This window comes from Lotus japonicus, chromosome 5, assembly GCF_012489685.1.
Source record: "Lotus japonicus ecotype B-129 chromosome 5, LjGifu_v1.2".
Classification (NCBI taxonomy): domain Eukaryota; kingdom Viridiplantae; phylum Streptophyta; class Magnoliopsida; order Fabales; family Fabaceae; genus Lotus; species Lotus japonicus.
This window is the reverse complement of record NC_080045.1, coordinates 50,235,304-50,241,303: the sequence shown is the minus strand read 5'-3', so window position 1 is coordinate 50,241,303 and position 6,000 is coordinate 50,235,304. Positions and strand designations below refer to the sequence as shown.

The 6,000-nt window shown below is 33.4% G+C and overlaps 1 long non-coding RNA gene across 1 annotated transcript; it reads right to left on the bottom strand.

Annotated features, from left to right (window-relative positions):
• Window positions 1–1,144: 1,144 nt before the first annotated feature.
• On the bottom strand, window positions 1,145–4,307 carry LOC130716611 (uncharacterized). Its single transcript, XR_009012095.1, has 3 exons — window positions 3,743–4,307; window positions 2,772–2,890; window positions 1,145–1,579 (listed from the first exon to the last, which is right to left on the bottom strand). It is a non-coding gene; the product is annotated as an uncharacterized LOC130716611 (long non-coding RNA).
• Window positions 4,308–6,000: the final 1,693 nt, after the last annotated feature.

Genomic DNA, 6,000 nt, shown 5'->3' with positions numbered 1-6,000 from the left:
CATCTCCCATATATAAAACATTTTTCCATTCCCCTTTCAACTTATTTTCATCTCTCTCATTTTAACCTTCAGCCTCTTCATTCATGTACAGGTCATATCTCTTCGATTTGGATTCTCCAACAGCATCATTCCAGCACAAGAAGATCTTCCATCAGGTTAGAAAATTTTCTTTTGCGTCTTTTCTTCTCCATCAGTCACTTCTTCTTCATCAATTTTCATTCTCAGGCATTGAAGTTTTTCTCCATCATCATCATCCATCCGGTAAGAGCTTTTCTTTTTTCGCCTTATTTATCCTTTTTGATTTATCTGTTATGATTTTGCCATTTCTTTTTCTTCAGATTTTCTTCTCATGCTACGTTGTTCCCAAACGGTCTTATTTTTTCTCATTCGTTCTTCTCATTCTTCATCTTCCACTCCTGTAAGATTCAGTCTTTATTCGCAATATGCACGTTATTATCGCTTATTAAATATATGAAAGTTACAAATTTTATTTTACTTTTGTAATTTATGCATGTTTTGTTCTTTGCTGTTGATTATCAATATTATTATGATCTATTTGTAACTTCTATTTAATTTCAGAAATATTTTATCTTCATAAACTATGAAAGTCATCTCCTTGATTATTTCTCTAATTGTGTTTCATTATTTTTCTTGCACAATTTTATGATGTTTACTTCCATTTCTTTGACAGTTTAATCTTCAACCAATGTAAGTTTTTTGCTTTCTTTTAATTTTGATTAATTTATTATCAACTTAGTTGACCAAATGATAATAGTTTCTTCTAATCCGGTACAATGGAGCCTATTTTTATCTTTTACATTTCATTGATTTAGTTTCAATTTGTTTCTTTTTTCAGATTTTCTCATTGTTGTTTTCCATTCTTCCAATGTTACATCTTGAAAACATGTAAGTTTCTTGAATTTTCCGTAATTTTTATTGTTTCATTATGAACTTAGCCAACTAAATGAGAGTCACCTTTATTTTATTTCATAACTTGGTGTTGTCATCTTCATCGTCTACCTTAAGCTTTATTCAATTTATGTCATTTTTAGGTGATATTTACACTATGAATGTAACGCCCCGATTTTCGGGTGTCACTTTAGTAACCTATTAAATTAAATATGCAATATTTTCCAAATGAATTTATAAAGCGAGTAATTTTTTTTTCTTTTGAATTGTTTTCAAAACATGTAATGCCTACACCCAACAGTAAATAAAATCTACATCAAGCCTTGACCCAGGCAAGTTCCCGAATGTATGAACGAAAGAACACAACTACAAATCTAACGAATGAGATCAGATCCAACAAGGAATCTGTTATGTCACGACACCCTAATCCGACCTACTCCCTACGATCTCCACACCGGGGAATCGCAAGAAAGCAATGCATCGGAACCTACCCGAATCTCAAATGCAAATTCCTAAAAATTATTAGGCAAGCTTAAACCAATAACGGTAAGCTCTCTAACCCAAGGCTCTAACCTTAAACCTGACTCTACTCTTCATGTCTTCCACTAATCTTCAAGTCTTCAGCTCCGACTCGTGCAAAGGTCAAGTTTCATCGACAGTCTTCCATCGCCTAATAGCGTTAAGCGCCCAAACAACAAGTAGCAAATAGAAAGGGTTAACTCCATACAACTACCACGTATAAAAGAGAAAAACATGTTATTCAAATTTAAGTGCATATCATGGCACATAAACCAGCAACTTATTTCAAAATAAATGACAACATATATCCAACAACATGAAATCAAATCATATATCAGCAAAATCAACGATATGAATTTAACTCAGATATCAACAACTTAGCAACATAGATGCCACAAACAGATAAGCTAACAATATAATCAAAGATAGATATCAATAGAAGCAGCAACATAGAATTAAACCAGATATAAACAACCTCAACAACATAGAATCAACTCATATGACAATAACCTCAAATCAGATATCAACAATCTTAAAAATATAACCTCAAATCAGATATCACAATCCTCAACAATATAACATCAAATCAGATATCAACCAAAACATCAGAAGCAAATATTATTGCCCTATAATGCAACTATATGCTGCAACCAAAATGGATCGATCAATAATGTCTCGCAAGACGGGATAGAGCGAGGAACGGACTCCCCTGAACTATCACCAAATAACGCCCATGAAAGACGAGACAGACGGAGAACGGACCCCCCTGAATGCCACTTAATAACGCCCATGAAAGACGGGACAATCATGTGAAAATATCCACTCCACTGCCACTTAATAACGCCCATGAAAGACGGGACAGACGGAGAACGGACTCCCCTGAATGTCACTTTATAACGCCTCGAAAGACGGGACAATCCCGTGGGACAAACCCACCTCATCACCACTTCAAGCAAACCAAAACATCTCATCCAATTCAGTGGTCACTCAAACAACAATCTCAAATCCAATAATCAAATTAACATAATCACATGTTATTCATATTATCAATAAACATAATTCAATTCAATTGCATACCAACGCAGTTCAATGACAGAAACCAGTAAACGGCCGAAGCCTCTCAGAAATCGGAGACACACGTCTCAATAAGTTTACTCGGCCGAAGCCTTCAGAAAACGTTTGGCACAAACCTCAGAAACAGTCAATATAAGCGAGCATACAACATTGCAAGCATAATAATCATAATCCAATGTCAATTAATATAAACATCTTCATCTCAAACGCAGGCAGTGCGATAAAAGCATGCAAGACTCAAAGACGCGCTAAAACCGAGTTACCCTTACCTTAGCCAATTTCTCCATCCAAAACTGCAACTCCAATCCAATCACATCTTTGTTTTCCACGTCGGCTCACTTCCTTTTATTCTTTAGCTTCGCCGCGAGGAGCTTTCGTCCTTCGTACCCTTCACAAGTTCATATACTAAACCTTAGCCTCTAAGGTCACATCTAAAGTTCCAAAACAAACTTAGCTAATGCAAATGCTTTATGTTTCAAGGACTAAAGTCCAAAGAGAAAAATATTTGTGAGTTTTAAAGAAATGTCCTTAAAAAAACACATTTCGCAAACAACTCCTCAACTTTTAAATAATTCAACCCTAGTCCCTTGATAAGCACATAATCACGAAAAGGTCCTCACATAAAAGTAAGTTCTTTTTCAACCCTCAATCTTTAATAAATTTATCAAACAAACCCCAAGACTTTTAAAACTCCGATTTAACCCAAAACTTCTCAGCCTCTTGTGCTTTAATCCTAAAGTTTTCCCACAATAAACTTTTAGTCCTCAAACTTAACTTATGAATTTTCACTAAACAAAAACAAGTTTCAGAATTGATTTTCCAAACTCAAAACACATGCCATAGGCTCGGCCACATCTACATAACTATGTATAAATTTTCCTTTTTCCTAAAATCACTTCCAAAGCCATTTTTTTTTTACATTTAAAAAAATAAATAATCAAGGCTTAAATTAAAATCATTAAAATCTGAAAATCACTTAACTCAAAAAACAACTTTTTAGAAAACTAATCGGTGAAATCCATAGATCCGGTGATGGGGAATAACATTTATAAAAGCACTTTGGAAAAAGCTCCAATTAAAAATTTTACAAATATAAAAACTCAACCTTCTGTAAACAAGAATTATGGTTCACTAAATTCTTGGCATGACCATAACTTTAAAGATAGAACTATGTATGGAAATCAAAGGAATAATTTTAATTGACCAAGAGCATGATCAAGCAAAAGAGAAGAAGTTTTACCATAAAATTGGAAGATGAAGGTGATGGTGGTTCTCAAAGGGGCAGATTGGTGGTCATCGTGGCTGTCCAAAGGAGCTACGTGAGGAAGAAGGACAGAGGGTTGTGGTGCGTTTGGCCAGCCATGGAGGAGAAGAAAAGGTGAAGGTGGTGGCTCATGTGGTGTCTGTGGGTGCTGCTCCTTTTGAGGCCATAGGGAGGAGAAGGAGAAGAATGGACGGTGGTGGTTTGTCTTTGATTGAAGGAGGAAGAAGAACATGATATATGGTGAGGTGGTGTTGGCTCCTTGGTTGTTTCATGGTGGTGATGAGAAGAAATAAGGAAGAAGTAGAAATGGTGGGGATGATGAGAAGGAACGGTGGCAGGTTGTTGCTGCAACAAGAAAGAAAATTTGAGACATAAGAAGAAGAATAGAAAAATGGGTCTGCTGCAGCAAAAGAAAGAAAATGAAAAGAAAGGAGAATTAGAAAAGAAAGATCAGAGAACGTGGTCTGTAGAAGAAGAAGAAAGAAAATGAAAAAGTGTAATGAGGGAGAGAGATGTCGACAGTGAGATGGAGGATAAGGATGGATAGTCTAAATATTTTTAAAACCAGTACTAATTGATTTAGACACTAAAAGATTTAGCTCACAAAGTTAAGAGAAAAATGTAGAAATGATATATTAGCCTATCAAAAATTATGAGGAACTTAATGAAATTATAAAATATAAATTAGGATCACTTTGAGCAAAATAAAATGATCCATGGACGAGAAAATGTGTAAGAATTAAGCTAAAGAATAATTGTTAGACAATTAGAACAAATATGACGTGTCATATTATGCAACTAAGCTAAGTATCGATCCAAGAAAGGACGATACTTGCATCGGGTTCATTTAAGTGAGAAAATGGCTTGAACGCAGTATGCTTCAAAATATACTGCAAAACTACTTTTTGCAATTGATGTCGGATGAGAAAACTTCCTTCTGAAGAAAGGTTAGAAACATCGAAAGAAATCGGTTCTCGCGTGTGGAATCTTCGTTTGAAGCTCCGAATAGAAAAAGTCTTCATCGACAGTTTATTTTAAGGTTCTGGAGCTGTCAGGGATTCAGTTTCGGCAAACCTCCGAGAACAAGAATCGGACGTTCGTACATTCCAGGGTTTCGTATCGAAACGCTTGTCAAGGAAAGGAATAAGAGAAATTCTTATATTCCTCTGAATATTTTTGAATATCGTTTCTACAGTGCTTTAAGAGCAGATTAGCCATTTTCTAACGTTTTTGCCCTAAGGCGAAAGTGAATAAAGCTCGTGCTATAACCTATAGCGACTATATAACTATTCTTAACCATTTCCTGAAATTTCTTCTTCATAACGCTAATCCAAACATTAAACACAAGTCATGTTCCCCTCGCGCTAACACAAAATCCTATGCGTGAGTTGGAAATTAGTTATTTATTTAATTCTAAAATCCTGGGTCTTACAATGAATGTGGTCACTAATTTTACATTATTTTTTCAGTTTTCAGTTTTGTTTTTCCTTCTTATTTATTTTTTCTATCAACTCTATTTGGTGAGTTTTGTTTCATTTTTGTTTATTTTTCTATTGAAAGTAAATCCTTGATTTAAAAAAAGGTTTCATATATTTGTTTTTACCTATGAGATTTTATGTAATTAATCATACATATTATTTCATATGTGATTTTTCAGAACCCGCTCGATATTCAGCAGACTTTAAATTTCAGTCGTTTGATATTCTCCTTGAACTTCTTCCATCAATGTTAGTACATAACTTTCAACTATTAAGGTCAAAATTATTTTAAATGAAATTATTATTATTTAATTTATATGAGTTATGAAATGTCTTAGGTCAACATTAATATTAAATATGATATTAGTTATGAATTTCATAAGACGCATATCATTAGTTTATGTTTGTTGAAGTATTAATCAATTAATATTTAATATTAATAATAAATCTTAAAAGTTAAAGGTCACTAAATAAATAAATAAAACCCTACCTCTTCCTCTTGAACTTCCTTCATCAATGTCATTCTATAGACTTCTGCTATTAATTGAAATAAATAAATTTATTATTATTTATTTCATATGATTTATGAAATTTAAAAACAAATTTATATTTATTTATATATTGAGAAGTTTAGTAACCTCGAGGGTAAAATAGTCTATCAATAAACAATGTTTCATATATTTATTTTTATCTATGAGCTTTTAAGTAATTATACGTATTATTTCATATGTGATTTTTTAGAACTGTTCGATATAC